Source organism: Crocodylus porosus, unplaced genomic scaffold (assembly GCF_001723895.1).
Source record: "Crocodylus porosus isolate Cpor-Errol unplaced genomic scaffold, CroPor_comp1, whole genome shotgun sequence".
NCBI classification, from domain to species: Eukaryota; Metazoa; Chordata; order Crocodylia; family Crocodylidae; genus Crocodylus; species Crocodylus porosus.
Window position 1 is genome coordinate 46,751,301 of NW_017728943.1, and position 17,534 is coordinate 46,768,834.

Genomic DNA, 17,534 nt, shown 5'->3' on the forward strand with positions numbered 1-17,534 from the left:
TCTGGGGTGGCCAGGCACTCAGCTGTGACCTGTGCCCTCAGATGTTGGTACTGTGCTCCTGGCAGATAGGGAAGCCTACAAAGCATGCTGGGATCTCCCTGGCTCAGTACCAGGCCCTGTAATGCTTGCACTCTGTTTGACTGGTAGGGTTTCCAGCCACTCAAACTAAACTGCTAGGCTTCCACTGTTTCATTTGAACACTATGACATTATGATACAGTACTTAAATAATAATTATTGGGATATTATTTAGCGTAACAGTTAATTTAAAGTATACAAGGTTTAAAAAAAAAGACTACAAAAGCAGAGAGAGGAATTTAGGTTCTGTACAAGTTATTTAAACAGTGATTCTGGCTTGCTGTCTTCTACCTCAAGGTAGGAGCAGCCACCACAATATTTGAGTCTGTAGAACACTGTAGAACGCTCAAGAGAATAGTTCCTTGGTAGTGAGGAAAGGGAGGCTTCCAGGGAGACAAGAACACAGAAGGCAGTGAAAGGCTTGAATTGTCCCCATCAGGACACAAAGAAACATTCAAAGATTAAAGATGGCATAGGCATAGAAAAGTATCTGAGAGAAAAATTGATAGTAAATAATAAATAAGTAGTTTTAGGGACTGCTAAATATAAATGAGGCACAGATTTCACAAGGTTAGCTACATGTGTAGATTTCAGAATCCTAATGGTGCCCAGATGACTCCACCTGAGCAGAACTATGGAAAAGTAGTTCTGCTACTTGCTACAACATCATGAGTTGGGGCCACAAAATCATATTGGCTTAAAATCATGAGATTTAATATTAATAAATTTAAAGTTGAGATTCTAGCATTTTCACATGACCCTAAGTACTAGACCTAAGGAAGTAATAGTGTCGCAAGGTACATGAGAGGATTGCGTTAAATTGGCAATGTGGCTATTATTCATTCAGCAAAGCAGTCATAGTCGCATATCTTTCAGGAATGGATTATTAATAAATAAATGAAAGGAGAGGAATTACTGGCGGGGGGGACACAACTTTATTATTCTACTGGTTGGAACGATTGCTCCTGATCAGCTCTTCACAGTCAATTAGTTTCAGCCAACATGATTACCAGAGATATGGGTTTTCCATTTGCCATGGAAAGACATGGATTTTCTCCTTTAAAGAAGAAAAATGCAGGAAACCATGGGTTTCCCCTTGCAGGCTGGCAGAGTTTCAGCCTCTAAGGGGCTGCCTCAGGGTGTGAGGAGCAGGAGGATGCAGGGGGTGCCACATGGAGAGTGGAGAGCAGCTCCACAGTTGCCTGCAGGTAAATCTATGGGGGTGGGACATAAGGGATGTGGGGCAGAAGGGCAGATTTAGGCAGCCACAGTGAAGGGTGGAATGAGGCAGGTCTGTTGGTTGGGGCGGGGGGCACTGGCCAGCTGGGTCAGTGCTTGGGGCCCTGGGCCCATCTGGGAATGTACAGCTGCAGGACCCAGCCAGGGAGCAGGATGGAGCCATGGGCAACTCTTCTAGGGAGGTGGCAGGGTAGAAGGTGGCTCCCTGCCACTATGTGCACTCCTGAGGATGGGTTGGGCACTAGAGGTGATGGATCGGGGGAACACAGGGGCGGGCACATAACCCCCCAATCTTTGTGTGGGGCTTCAGCCTGCTGTCCTCCCCACCAATCTTTGTGTGGGGCTTCAGCCTGCTGTCCTCCCCTTGGGGGTATCTGTGACCCAGTGGGTGGGACCTGATGCAGGAAGGTGGAATGGGGCAGGGAGGTTTGGTGCCACCACTGCTGTAAGCCCTGTGCTAGCTGTGCCACCAAGGTGAAGTGTCCCTTGCCAGCCTGGGAGCACTGGAGGAGGGTGGGGGCACAACTCCATACCACTGCTACTGCCACTGCTTCTGCTACCTCTGCTGCTGCTGGGCAGGCAGAGTGAACTTCACCGTGGTGGTATGGGGCTTGTGGCACTGGTGGCACCAAATCTCCTTGTATTGCTCTGCCCTCCTGCACTGTGTCCCACTTGGGCCACGTAGGCTGCCAGGGGGAGGGCAGCAGGGCAGAGAACCTGGAGTCCCCAAAAACTCGGCTGAACTTGGCTCTGGCCATGCCACCTGCAAGGAGGGGCTGGGGGGCCAGCTCCATGCTCAGCTCCAGCTGCAGCATCTGCTCTCTCCTGTGCATGGCAGCCAGGGCTCAGATGCTGCTGGCTGACTGTGGCTAATATGCACAGAGCAGCGAGCAGGTGAGATGCAGACACTGGGTCCTGTAGCCCGGCAGCTGGGGGCTCCTTCCAGCATAGCTGAGGGGGGCAGGAGGCTGTGGGCCAGGAGCGAGGGGCCCTACTGGGGCTGGGGAGACTGTGGGTCAGGCATGAAGAGCACCAGCATGGCTGTGGGGGAGGGGCTGTGTTTTGGGAGTGAAAGGCAATGACAAGTGCAGGGCAACATCAGATCAGGGCTGCTCAGTGCCAGAGAACAGTGGAGGGGACAGCCGCAGCTGGACCTGTGTCTTTGTGAGCAAAAAGGGCAGGTGGAACTCTGATTTTCCATGAAAAAAAGCCAAAATATATAGGTATTTAGAATTTATTTTGTTATGATGTTTCAGGCACAGGTAGACTTCAAAATTGCTTTAAAATTGTAAATATATCAAGAAAACATTGTGTCCAACTGATACCTATTGTAGAGTGGTGTTGCATTTTAATCATAGAAAAACAAAAATTTGGGGGTTTTTAATCAGAGAATTTGGGTTTTTTAGAGAATAAAATCAGAGAAATTGGGATTTTTTTTAAAATTGGAGAATTTGGGATTTTTTAAACAGAGGAAACCAGGATCCCTGGTGATTGTGAAGGGAAGAGAGTGGGATGGAAGAAGAGCCCTGGGAAATTTGAACAGGAAGTACTCACTGCAAATTCAAAGGGAAGCCCAACCAGAGTGGGGAACATGCAGCCACATTTCCACAGCTTGTGCTCCCTGCATATTGGTGGAGGGAGCATGAGAACAGGTATTTCTGGCCTCAGAGAGGGGCAGCTGAGAGGGAACCAGAGCTCGTGGGAGTATGAGACACCAGAGGTCTTCCCCACCAGCAGTGTCCTGTAGACCACTGAGGGGAAATGAAGTGGACTCATGCGGCAAGGTGGTTGGAGGGTCACCGAAAAAGCCTGGGATACACCAAACCAGTGAATTACTTTAAGACAACTGGAAGGAGATGGAAGCAGTGGAGGCAGAAGCTGGGACTGAATCTTAAATGGGCATGACTTATTTTGAGTTTGCCTGTTTTTTTTCTTTTATTTCTTTTTCTTCCCCCTCTTTGTAGGGTTGGGATCCCTCACTTGAGGCACTGGGAAGGCCGCAAGAGGGAAAGATTCTCTCCTCGCAAAACCAAGTTGATCCTGACACTGAAGCGACAGGGAAGGGTAGAGACCCCCAGAAAAACTGATTTTGAGTTGACTGACCCTGATCTGGGGTGGAATTGATTTCATTTGATTGCCTTAGGAGTACTTGAAAAACTGAGGTAATGTGATTTGCCCAGGGACTGGTCGGAATTGGTTTTCATTTTTTTTTCCCCTTTGGATTACTTAATGGACTTTGGTGTAGATTATTTAATTGATTAACCCAGGAATCTGGGATGAATTGATTCTACTAGATTCTCTCATGGAACCCTAATAAATCTACTAGAATTGATTAGCCAGGGGCTAGGAATGAATTGATGCAAGGTGGATGCCTCACAGACTGAAGGGGCTTATTAATTGATGCATCTGGAAGTCTGCAAGGAATTGGTTTAGGAATAGATTCATACATCCTGAATGAAGGGGCCTGGCTCCTAAAATTTGTTTAGTGAACTATGAGTACTGGCCAATGGCATCTTTAGCCATCACAGGATCAAGGCCCTTGATGTGTGCCATTGTGGATGTGGTTACGCAGGGTGTAAGGGAGGAGGAGCCCCACAAAGAGAGCCTATCCAGGGGACCCAGCAGAAGTTATCCTCTAACCTCTGTTGAACTTCCAAGGTTTCAAACAAAGAGACCCATACATTAAATCATGGCAGATGACAGAAGGACATTAGAGGTTGGAAATGGGAAGATCTTCTGGTTTTTCTCCATGGCTCACTCCAGTAAAGCATCAGATAGGTGGGGACTGTGGCCTTATATTTAAATAAAGCTGCCAGCAGTGGTCACGTTCTACAAGCCTTTAAAGGGATTTGTTTTTACAAACTTTGAAGAGGACCAGTATCCTTATATCTAAAAACTTGCATGTACTATTTCTAGTCCCATAATGAATTCCACAGGCACAGCATAATTATTTTCAGATCTGGGGCTTAATATTTACTGACACCCAGAAGCAATAGAGAAAGATGAAGGGGTTTTTCTTCTTTTTATAAGAATATCTCATTGGAAACAGCAACTTTAGATGCCATTTGAGATTCTGATAGGTTGTCTTCTCCCCATTTGTTCCATTCATCTTTTAATAAATAAATGATTGTATTAACTATTCAAGTATTATTTTCATGTTTTGACTGTTTCCATGTTGAGGTCTTACTCCAATAAACCAGTCAGTTTGTGGTGCTACTGGGAAATCACGAGGCTTCTGTCCTTGTGATAAAGTTCAGCTACATAATTAATTTTTTTTAGGATTTAAATTTAGTAGTTACATTTCATAGTAAATAACTAGTTTTAGCAAAGAAGCTTTTAACATCCTGAAGAAAAATAACAAACTATAAATTATTCTACTAAAATTAAGATCTTTGTGACTATTTCTCTGGTGCTTTCTACTTTTTGGTCTCATGTTGAAGGCAGGGAAAAATAATGGAAATATTTAAATAAAAAAAAATGCGTGTGCAGCCTTTCTTATAGAATGTAAGGCTAGTCATGCACAGAAAGAAGTATTTTTTTTCTTAAACCTCTGCTTTTATCCATTGTGTTAACAATGCATGAATAATCTTCCTGCAGAGTTCAGACTGACTGTAAATGGGAAGAAGTTTGTTTATTTTGATTATAGGGAAATTAATTTTTTTTCGTGTTTGGATAATGCAATTGAAGTACAGAGTTATGAGGTCCTAGATGCTTCAGAGGATAATATTAGTAGTAGTTTACCAAAACACTACTAATATTTCACCAAAACAATGCAATAAAATGAGCAATAAAAGTTGTATATATTTTATTAATAATAAAATAACCATGATATAATTTTTAATAAAACATACAGTAAGATCATCTATTTTATCAGTTAACACAAAATTAAAATGGAACATAGTATATGATGATAGAAAGGGAAATAAAAAATGAAGCAGTGGATAATAAAACAAAACAGGAAAATTCTATTTGATTTTGGCTTTTAGTCTTTGTGCAAATAAAACTAATACACCTAAGGAGTATAGGATTGGCTCTGAATTGTTAGAGAGAATCCTGATGAATTTCTCTGCATTAACCCAGTATTTTTCTTCATTAACAGAGACATACATTTTCCTCTTAGTGCTTCAAAGAACAAACAAGACCACAAGTAGTGATTTAAGTAATCTATCTCATTCTTCCTATAAGAATATTTTCTCTCCGAATATGGGGTCAACACTACTTGCCCATGATAACTGCCGAGGTTATTAGAATGAATCACAGTCTAGTAATGGTTTCTCATTATTTATAGTTCTGCACACCACAGATAGGTAGGTTTCTAGGCCAAAGATGTGCTTTATTAATTTTAAAAAGGGGAAGTTTAAAATATGCTGGTAACTTTAATTCTTAAATTTGCTGTCTTTCAAATATAGGGGAGCTATTCACTCAGTGACTTTCAGTATATTTCCCAAGTTGTTTGTCTAGAGGAGAATATAGATGTTATTTAAACATCTAAACAAAGCTTTACATGGAAAAGGTGAGGCTTCTAGAATGCGCTTAGAATATCAAATAGGCGTAAAATATCTAATTTTTATCTATTAGTTCAGAGTTCTAGTGGAGCTAAGGTGCTCACATTTATCAGTTGGTTTCAGAGCGCACAAGCCCCCATATTAGGATTAGGTAGAGATAAAAGTCACCTTAAAAAATAAATAGAAATATTTTCAGGTTTAGGGTGGATAAAATGCTTTCCCATACTAACCAAAATGTCCTTTGGAATTCCCTAAATGAGATTTCCTCTGTTATGACACCCAGATTTTATCTTCTTGTAGCCTCCTACTTTTCCAATTCCAACTTTTGTCATAAATCAGTTTCTTCCCCAGTTGTCTTTTCTTATATTTTGTTCCCACTTTGTCACATGAAGACATATATTTGTAAAAGTCTCAATTCTGTTTTACTTCATAGGAACTATATTCTGTAGTATGTCAAGTATTCATTACTCACCAGTCACACACTAATTCAGAATTTGTTGTTGACATTATGAACCCATTAATTTCCTCTGAGACACCTGTCCTTGTCTTTTTCTGCTTTGATGCATAAGCACAATTCATATCATCTGCCAATAAGCTAAGTACTGAACTTTAGTTAAAAATGAAGAAGGTGGCTTAGATTTTGGGGCTATTTTTTAAAATATAATTAACATTTTTCATAGCCACTTAATTAGGCAGTCACTACAAGATTTGTGTGCACACACATAGAAATATAGCTTTAAATGTAATTGTTATGTTATAGGCCAGAGCTGGATATTTGTTGTATTGTGCAAATCACAGATGTTAAAAATTCTTGCAGGCAGAGGAAGCTATTATGTTTTTAATTTTGATGCTAGTGGCAGGTTTGGAAAAAAGCTGGAGCTAATGAAGATGATGAAGTGAATGCAGAGGTTATTTTTTAGAGAAATAGAAATAATATATAAGTGGGTACCCTGACCTATTTAAAGGGAACTGGCAGTTTATCAACCATGCTCATTTTAATGTTTTGGGGATGGATCTCTTCAGCAAGTGAAACTAATTTAATTTATTAATGGAATTAAGTAGGCATTTCATTTATTTCTGTATGATAGCAAGAATACTATTCATTGAGACTTTGTTCAGCAAAATGTTTTGTATTTTATATTCTTAGGTCCTGTTGTTTTCAATGAGATTTAAGTGCATGTTTAATGTTTGACTACCTTAGCAAGTTAGTGCAGGAAAAGCTCAGGTTTGAACTTACAGCTTACAAGCTACTCTGTGATAACTGCATGTTGGCACTGGATTTATGAACCAGATACCCTGTTCCGGATGGACCCAAATTCTCAGACCAACCACAACCTCTCTGTTCCATAATAGATATTTGGTATTGATTAACAGTGATAGCAGTTAAGAATAATTCAGACAGTTTTATATCTATCAGTACTAGAGTTGTCATCAGAGGGAAGGTACGTCTGACCAGTATGCGAGCTTCACTCTGAGGTTCTTTCTTGAATGTCAGATGTCGGCAGCCTGGAGGTTGAAAGCCAAGGCCCACTCTACCGCAGTAGAGTGGGTGAGATGGGCTAGTGGTGTAGCTTCTGTCCATGGTGGCCTCAGGTTCCCCTCTTGGGGGACCCTTTGCTGCTCTGAAATCTCTCCTTTTGTATTCTTTCTCCACCTCTGATGACTCTTCATCTCCAGGCATCATTGATTGGTTTCCCTGTGGTCACCACACTGTCCAAATTCTGTCCTGTCAGCATATTCCTTTGTTTCCCAAACTCATCACATATACACATCTTAATTTGGGCTTTTTCTGGTCTTTCCTAATTTGGTTCATTTAACAAAATCAGAAATCCCAAGGGCTCTGCAGTTGGTAACTGTGACCTGGAAAATGCGGCAGGTTCCCGTATCATGGTTATGGTACTTGTCTTCAATTTCCCAGCCTGTGTGTCTGCTTGCTGCTTGCCTGTGTCAGACACAGTGGGCCTTGAAGGAAACTTTGTCACGAACAGGCCTTTAGAAATCAATGAACTCTTGCCATTGCCCTAGACCATTGTTCTACTACAATATCTACTTTTCCTATGATCCAGTTCCCAAAAGCAAACCCTTTAATACCATTTTCTAGCCATCAGCATGCACATCCCTTCTGTGGTAAATGCAAGGTAGCTTAATCCTTAATGAAAATAAAATGGAGAGAGGTAGTTGGTCATGTTACTCTGCAGGCTGGTGGAAGGCAGGGCCAGATGGCACCCAAGAGACTACTTTGTTCAGAAAGGCATAAGCTTTCATAGGCAACAGCCTACATTGCCAAATGTTATGATAGACTTGCAGAAAGCAGGGCTACTCTTTCTTTACTCTTTCCTGTGTATTTAAGTTACTTTATTCCTTTCTGCAAGTGCATTCATGATATCTAACTTAGTAGGCTGTTGCCTGAGAGAGTTTATGCCTTTCTGAACAAGTTAGTCTTGAAGGCTGCAAACAGATATTACCTTTGTGTCTCCATAACATTTTTTTTATGGAGGCACAAAGTGAAAGCAAACAGACAACCATGCCCTTTATAGTGCCATAAATGTCCAATTTGTGGTTGGGAGAATAAGTAGTATAAATTTTGCTATTTTGTAGCAGATGTGTTTTTGTTTTGAGGCAGGAGAGCACAGGGTGCTCCAGCCACCCTGGGCAGGTACTCCTGGCGTTTCAGTGACCTAAACCTGTGTTCTCTGGAATTCCTCTGTGGGAATGAGACTGCAATTGGGGGGAATAGCCTTCCCCACTTAGAGAGTTATGCCCAGGGAACTGTTGGGCATATTTCTGCAAGTGAGAAAACCTGGGGTTTCCTTATTTGAAGAGGGATGTCTCACAGGATTTGGCCCTGAAGCCCTGGGAACAGCAGGGGCCCGAGCCTCCAAACAACAGGATATATCTGTTTCTCCCAATGAAGTGGATTAGCTGTACTGGAACACAGCCCTCCACAGCTGATCTGCTTCATTTAACAGCATCTGTTTTATAACCTAAGGTGCTGCCCTATTTGCCTTTTGCCTTGAACATAAGGTAAGCAATCTTACATTCACTGCAGGCTCAGTGTGTCTGTGTAGGCAGTTATTGCAGAGTAAGTAACAAGCTGTAATTTCATCCCAAGTTGACCCCATAGTAAGTTGTTTGTGTAAGCATTCTGATGGCTGTACTGAATTTGGGTCTCTATACAGTAAGTAGTGTTATATTACAACAGTGGTCAGCAGCTGGAGGGACCTAGTTTGGTTAAGTGGATGGCAGGCACTAGGACCCAACTTTTTTCCCCATGGCAGCACAGGGAATGTGCTCAGGACTGCTGCTTTTTCTTGTGGCAGAACAAGGAGAGTGCCTTTCTCAGAGATAGGGAAAACTGAATGATGCCAAAGCCCCTGCCACTGAGTGCTGCTGAAACCGTGTTTATGGGCTGGATCAAATAGCTCCATGGGGTGCAGGTTGCTGACCTCTTCACTACAATGATTTGTATCATGTACAATTGTTAATTACTTCAGGGAGGGTGGAAAATAATTCTGCTTATTTTTATAGATAGTGTAAGGGTGATGTTGCTGCAGTGATGGTCCAAAAATGATGCGAGAGGCAAAAATTTCTTTAGGTGATATATTTTATCGGACCGTCTATGTATCTGGGACAAAGTTAGACAAGCTTTCAAATACAAGACTTCCTTTCTCAGGTCTCTTTTTATAGGGGAATCTGAGGAGTCTCAGAAAATGTTGTTTCCTATGACATGACCATAACATATTTTAACCACATGCTGCTTCAAAACTCATGTAAAAAAGCTGGAGTCATACAGAGGAGTTAGCCAAAAACAATATTTTACTTGAGATAAAACAACATAAGAAAATAGAAGATTCCTGATTAATAGTTTCAAAATAGGCTTCCATTTAGAATAACATTTGGAAAAAAAAGAAAGACAAAATGGAATGATAGAAATGGGAAATTACTATAAGAAAAAAATCACCTCTCCTGACAAATTAGAAGAGAAATATATGCCTGCAGTATGTCAGGTGCTATAAATTATAATCATATGATTATACTTCAGTTGCTGTATAATCTACTCATATATATAACTGCAATGTATATTTTCTGCTTTTGATATTGATTTTATTCATCAAGTGTTAAAACATTGGGTCAGACTGAAATGTATAAGTCATTATTATAAGATATTTAAATACCTCTTCTATTAGAAAATCATCTTTTGACACTCTTGGGTTAATTCTACAAGTTGTTACATAGGTATCATATTCAAACAGTTATGTAAATGTAGTGATTTTTGCATGTGAATAATGCTAGAGTGATGGCAGTAAATACAGCACATCTGAATTTTAGTTAAACAGTTAATGTAATATTTCTTGAAAACTCAAGTGAAAAATTCATTCAAATTGGCTTATAAAGGGTGCTGTCATGTGGACTGAAAACTGGAATGTATGGTGATATATTTTTAGGAGGACTGTATAGTTGAGCAGCTCTTAAAGATCAGTGCTTAGACTAGTCCTATTAAATATCTTCATTAAGAACATGGAAAAAGAGTGAAATTTAAATTAACAGATGATGTTAAAAGGATATGTTATACTAACATTACAGCTATGGCATACCCAATGGATGTTAAATTAGGTGGAGTTCTGAATACTAGCCAAGGAGGATGAATTTAATACTACATGGGGAAAAAAGAAAAGAAAGTAACACTAAGATAATGCAAATATTAATAACAGAATTAAGATAACAAAATGCAGGATTTTAGAAGGAATTGCAATATCTTGGGAGCATCCTACATTCTCACTTATGCAAATAGCATTTCATACTCTGGTGTCATGGTTGTGATCTCATGCTTGAGACATGTCCAGATGCACAGACATAGGAAGGAGGGGCAGAAAAGGAGATTGCCCTGGGCTGCCCTTTGCTCAGGTCTTCTAAACAACCAGATTTTTCAGCCTTGTTCAATAAGTGTTTCCTGTCACACTTATATCAGGGAATGCTTCTCAGTGGGAGGGGTCTGTGTATGAGGGAACACCTAAATATTTTTTCCTACACATTAAAATCCATTGGGTATGCCATAGCTGTAATGTTAGTATAACATATCCTTTTAACTTCACCAAAATGCATATCTCATATTGACAGCAGACTGTAAGGATAGACTGCAGCTTTGAAATCCATCAACAGCCAGAATTTGAGTGTCATACAGCTTTTAAGGTCATTGTCAGCAAACCATTTTTAGCTGCAAACCATTTTAACTGCTTTCCTGATCAGATAATATCCTCATTATCTGGAGTAACTCATACCAAGTGTCATTGGATATATAAAAAAAGCTAAATTCATTTTCTTGCACAAAGTTTGAATTTTAGATCTCAGAATACACAATCTTTTGGGGTCTGTTCAGTATTTTACAATATAATTTTTGTCAAATGTGACTTGCATGTAGCCTCCTTTATGCTGAAGAAACCCAAGATGATGGAAGCAGAATATAAGCACTTATATTCGCAGTCATTATCTTCTAATTATTATCCAACCTGTCAAAGTGCTTTTTCTCCAAGTTTCATTAATTTTTTCTGCAGCAGCATTCTCTTGGTTACAAATCACTTGTGGATTATGTTTCCCATTTTATTTGGCAAACAAGAAAACTTCTATATCATCTGTATGACAAGAATATCAGTCACATTTTCAGATTAAAACTTATAATTGTCTCCCCCACCTTTTAATTGGTTATACCTTTAAAATGGGGCCTATTCTTTTGAAAACAAATAATGATGATGATGTACTGACCAGGTGCAGCAGGAAATCATGTAGGCAAAGCCAAAGGTGCACTCATGAAAGCTGGATTAATCAAACGTATGAGTCAAAGAGATGGGCAAAAGCTAAGTGTTGGTGGAACCACTACTTTGTTCCTCTACCAATCATGGCCCCCTTCCCATGAAAAATACACTCAAAAGCTTTTTACTTATGTGTATATGGTGGGTAGAAGCCCCCTCAGGCTCCACAGGGGCTGGAGGAAACACTGAGAGCCCCAGCATGGGATAAACAGACCCCCCATGCCCGGGAAACCTTCAGGCATGTAGCTGGAGCAGGAATAGGCACCACGGCTGCACGAGCCAGCATTTCGCCAGCTCTTCAAACGGCTGCTCTCAGGGCAGGGTAGCGCTGGGCCAGTGGTGGCGATAGGAGATGCTGCCATGGGACAATTTAAAAACTGTGCTAGAAGCCGGCAGGGGAGGAGGGAAAGAGAGAGAAGCCAATGGGGAGCACGCCATTTTAGGCTATTTACAGGCAAAAGCAGGTATCAGATTTAGGCGTGAATAGCGAAAGCACATTAACGCATGTGTAGATGCATTAAGATGAATTAACACTGCTTATGAACTGACTTGGAAATAACTTTAGTCCCACATCAGTCTGTGCCCCCAGCATTAATGTGCTTTAATGTGTGTATGTATAGGTGCAAGCCTAAATCACCTTAATGCACATTAAACTAATGTGTATTAAATTTAGGCACGCCTAAATGCACATGTAGACATGCCCATAGACTGTTTTAAAAATGGTGGAACCCAGTCTAAGGTTTGCTCCCCCAACCACCAAAGGGTGAATGTGTGTTCTGTTTGCTGCCAATTTAAACTACATCACTTACAGAAAACCATGTACCTAGCCTCAAGGATAGAAAGAACAGTATTCTTGAGGAGGTATAAATCTCTGTACCTGTAAGATTTTATCAGTACATAATATTTGAGCTAGGTACTATAGCTGGTCCATGGGAGTAGAGAACTGGGTCTGGAACTTGAGGGCTCTTTAACTTCAGTTCACTAGCTGCCATTCTACAGTTTCATTAGAACTCAGCTGAATGCCCTTAAATTGTGGTCAGTAATGTCATTTATTTTTTTCAGATCCATTATAGAAGTTAGAGATAGCTAACTGTAATAGGTCATTTAGTTCATGCCCCTTTGAGTTCAGACATGTTTTCTACAGAGTTGTTCAATTGCATGCTTTTTTCAAATACTACTTTCTCTGACAGGAACTCATCTTCTCTACTTATAAGGAATAACCCTGAGACAGTAATTACCTTGTAATCCTCTGTGGTGAAAACTGATGCAAAAAAATCCAGGCTTGCCAAATATAAGAAATCCCTCTGTATTAATTTAGACCTTCTTGTTGATGTCTTTTTCCCCCTTCCCTCTGGGAAGTATCATAAGGGAGCAGATCAAGGATACTCTCAACCTAAGACCATTTCAGCATTTTAAATAAAACAATTGAGTTTTTATAGTCATTCACTCTGAAACACTGATTTTCATTTCCTGCTTTGTTGCTTCTTGCCAAACATCTTTTATTTTGTTCTCTTGGGCTATTGCCAAAATATAGTATAAATAAATTAGTACTTTCTCTGAATGCCTGGATTCTTTCAATGTACCAAATAGCAAAGAATAAAAAATTAGGAGCATGAAACCTTCTTATCTTTATAGCTCAAATTAATTTAGAGACCTCTTGATATTTTTAGCCTTGAAGCAAGTAGAATTCTATTTGGAATATTAAACCACAATCAGAAATAATGATTTATTTTTGTTGTGTGTGGAGGGGAGAGTTTTCAATAGAAAACATTGTTTACATGCTAGTTATACACACATGTATACATCAACATGCGTGAGTGTACCATCCCCCATTTAATAGACCTGAAGTATTTGATCATTAATTTTTTTGTTTGTTTATTTGTAGGATCCCTTTATTTTCAATGGTATTACAAGCAAACCAAGCAGGAACAGATGAATTCTGGAGATCAACACTTGAATATGTTGGCAGGGTTTGGGCTTCTTTGACCATGAAATGGTGTTGCTAGAAGAAGGACCTGTTGTGAAGAGAAGGAGTCCACCAAGAATGTCTTTGAATACTGTATCATTAAGCTACCAAACAATATTCTCAGAGAGAAATTGAGACAATCAGTTGCCTAAAATATTTATATATGAATGCAAGAACTATGGGAAATAAGCAGGAAGAATGAGAAGTCTTAGTACAGTAACAGAATTATGGCATAAAAGTGATAACAGACACCTACTAATTTATTTACATGACCAGGGTACTGCCATGAATGGGTACAATTTGTTCAGGAAGAAGAGGTAGGGGAAAAAGGAGGTAGTATTGCTGCATACATAAGAGATGTACACTTGTTCTGATGTTTGGTGTGAAGTAGGAGGTAGTGCTGTTGAAAACCTTTGAGTTACAATAAGAGGGGAGAGCAGCAGAGTGGGTGTCTATTATCAACCACCAAACCAGAAGGAAGAGGTGGGTTATGCCTTTTTTAAACAACTGCTGAAAGTTTCCAAATCACAGGGTATGTTTTTTCTGGGCGACTTTATTTTCTGTGTCATCTGCTGAGAGGCAGTCCATCATATATTTGGAGTGCATTGGGAATAATTTTTTGGAGGCCACCTAGAGTAGAAAGTCTTCTCACTTGGCTTGTCACAAATGGGGCAATTTGAGAATGTGAAGGTAGAATGTAACTTGAGTGACAGTGACCACAAAATAATAGAGTTCAAAATCCTAAGGGAGGGAAGGAAGGAAGGAAGGGAAGACTGACTTTTTAATTACTTTATTCAGGGATTTGGGGTACAAAAAGTTGCCCCTCAGGGGTACATGTCCAATATACAAAGCAAAGACAAACAAATTACCATCAAACCAAGAGCACCATGCCATTACATTCATAACATCACACTGTGACAGACACCTTCTCTGTATTACACGTCATGCCTAACATGGCATTATGCGGTTGGGACACTGGCCACACAGTCGTATAGACCAAAGTCCTCTATCAACAAATGATTCCTACCCTGCTGTATCCAATCATACATGTGACAACACCTTCAACTTACTACACACAGAAAAAAGCAAAAAGCAGCCTAGTGAGGGCCCAGGGCATGGCACGGGTTGAGGGTCACAGTCCGATACTGAGCCTGTCCGATTGCTCAGACCGGTTGTGACATCAGAGTGCCTATTGAAGATGGCCATCCTCCATGGCACAGCACTCCGTCAAGGGTCCAGTGTGCTCAAAGGTGGGCACCACTCACTGGAGCACAGCATGATCAAAGTCCAGCGAGAGGCGTGCCTGCATCAGGAGGCTGAAAAGCTGCAGGGTCCCAGGAAGCTGATTGTGGCAGCTCTTGAGGATGGCCATCTTGGCCTGGCCCAGTAGAAAGCTGGCCAGGCAGATGGTGTCCCACTCGGCCACCGGGTACGGGTAGGAGCACATGTAGATGGTCCTCAAGAGGCTCCTGTCCAGTGCCTGCAGTAGTGGCTCGAGGGTGACAAAGAGCGGCTGCCGGGGGGGGTGGGGGCGGGGAAGTTGAAGGCATGAAAGAGGTTCTCAGTGCTCGTGGAGCAGAAGGGGCATGCCATCAAGGTGGCTGGGTCAAAGTGGGACTGTAACTTGGAACCCTAACCCTGTTACCAAGAATCAGGGTGGGCCCTTTAAATCCAGAACCTTTTGGGCATGGCCAGCTGGTCAAGTAGGGGTTAAGGATTGAACTCTGCCAGTTGGTCAGGTGAGAAGAAGGGGAAGGCCAGAACCCTATAAACTGCAAGTGGAGAAGACCAGAGAGGCAGCAGAGAGGGGGACTCCCGATGACTATAGTACAGCTGCAGCAGCCTCTTTGGGAAGAATATGCCATGCTGTGAGCCAGAAGCATGATCACATAAACTAAGCGGGCACATTGCCTCTCTTATTTCTTTATTATTATTTTCATCATATGGCCATAGGAGCCTCTGGTTTATTTTGGATGTTAAAAAAAAAAAAAGCTGGTGGTTTGTGGCTGAGGCTGTAGGGGTGGAGGAGACTTCATTATCGCCAAGGGATGCTGTGATAGTGGGGTTCAGGAAGCCCTGCGGCACTAGGGGTGCCACACTAGGGCCAGGAGCCCAAAGTTACTTGAAGGGGAGATAGGAGCCTTGAAGCCAGATCCTAGCAGGTGGACTTAGGTGAAAGGCCCTAACTACAGAAAGAGGGGCAAAGCTGAAGGGGGCTGAGGCCCCAACAGTCTGATGCTACAGGGGCACACAGTGTAGAAGGGCCTGGTGTCACGGAGAGCATGGAACAGAGGGCCTTGAGCCTGAGTGAGTTAGAGAGCTAGAGCTTCGGAGTAAAGCCCCGTTTAGTGGGTTTTGACTGACAGGTCTAGCTAGAGAAAGAGGGGGGTAATCCCACAGTGGCTGAGACCCCAACATAAAGTGAAATTTATAAAACCATCTGCAAGGCTTGGGCTGCAGTGTAGGGGAGGAATGGAGCCACAGATAGTGCTCCCTGGCATCGGGGCAAAAAATGGGCAGCCTCCTGCCTAATTAACATCCTAATTAAATATCATCAAGGCATGGCAGATGAGAAGGCGGGCGGTTGGCCCAGAAACAGGTGGGTGGGCCAATGGCAAATTGGCCCGAAGAAGGCCCCCCCGTTACAGGGCCACAAATGTGCCAGTAGCTAGAATGCTGTGCAGCAACCACCAGTGCAGGATGCCAGTCTTCTTGGTGGTTGGCAGCTTATACAATGTGTGCCAAACTGGGTGGGCTGGTTGGTAATCTGCTGGCCCCAGGCACTGTTGCCTTGGTGTATTGGGGAAGCCCACCAGCACCTGGGCATGGTGGACATGGACCATCCAGGCATATAGGCTTCTACGCAACAGAACAGCAAAGGGGAACCCGTATTATTGTCAGGAGGCACAGGTTGTCAGTTGTTCACATGTGGGGGCACACTGGAAATCACCACCCTCACAGCCTGGGTGTTTAGGAGCATGGCAAGATAGTGTACACCCGTGATTTCCAGGCCCTCCGTGCACACCATTGACCAGGGTGGAAGTGCTCAGGTAAATCACTGGGACCATGTTAACACAACCCACATAATGTATTATGCTATCCCAGGAGACCAGCTAGGGCACCTACGCAGACCTCAACCCTGATGTAGGGAGGGGTGTGAACCTTCAAGCCATGGCTGAGGAGGAGGTTTTGAGAGGCATCCCCATGCCAGCTGCTGGGTGTAGGAGCAGCCATTCCTGCTAAGACAGGGTTAATTTCAAAAGCTAAAGCCGAGGGAATGAAAAAAAGATGTGTATTAACTATAAGGATAAGTGTCGGTAATGTGACCATAAAAACACTAAATGGGAGGGGGGAAAGGGTGGAGTAAAAAGAGTAGGGGGGGATGGGTTATGAGGGTTAGGAAAAAACCAGAAACAGAAAAAAAAGAAAAAGGGTGGGATTAAGAGCACCCCTCAAAAGGCAAGATATAGAAAAAGATAACTCCCCACAACAAACAAGCAAAAAAGAGAGAAAGAAAGAAAAAGAAACAGTAAAGAAAAAAGCTATGAAGTAGCAACCAAGAAACTGGACGTAAAGGGGGAAGAGACAGACAGCGTGGAGAAAAGGAAGGAAACAACCTGTGAAAATGCAAGAAAAGAATCAGAAAGGGAGATAAACAGAAGCAAGAGACCTTTAGATAGGTGGGAGTCAGAAAAGAAAAGAGATAGGAAGCCAGGGAGTCTTACACTCAGGGTCGCCTCACTCAGCTCCAAGTGAGCCTGGTCTGAAGCATCCGAAGTGGAAGGAAGGACTTTGACTTTTTAATTACTTTATTCAGGGGTTCAGGTATACAACAATGGTGGCCGCTTACAAAGCGAAAACACAAACAACTTACTACCAAACCAAACCAAACCAAACAACCAACACATCACACCGTGACAGACACCTTCGCTGCATTTCA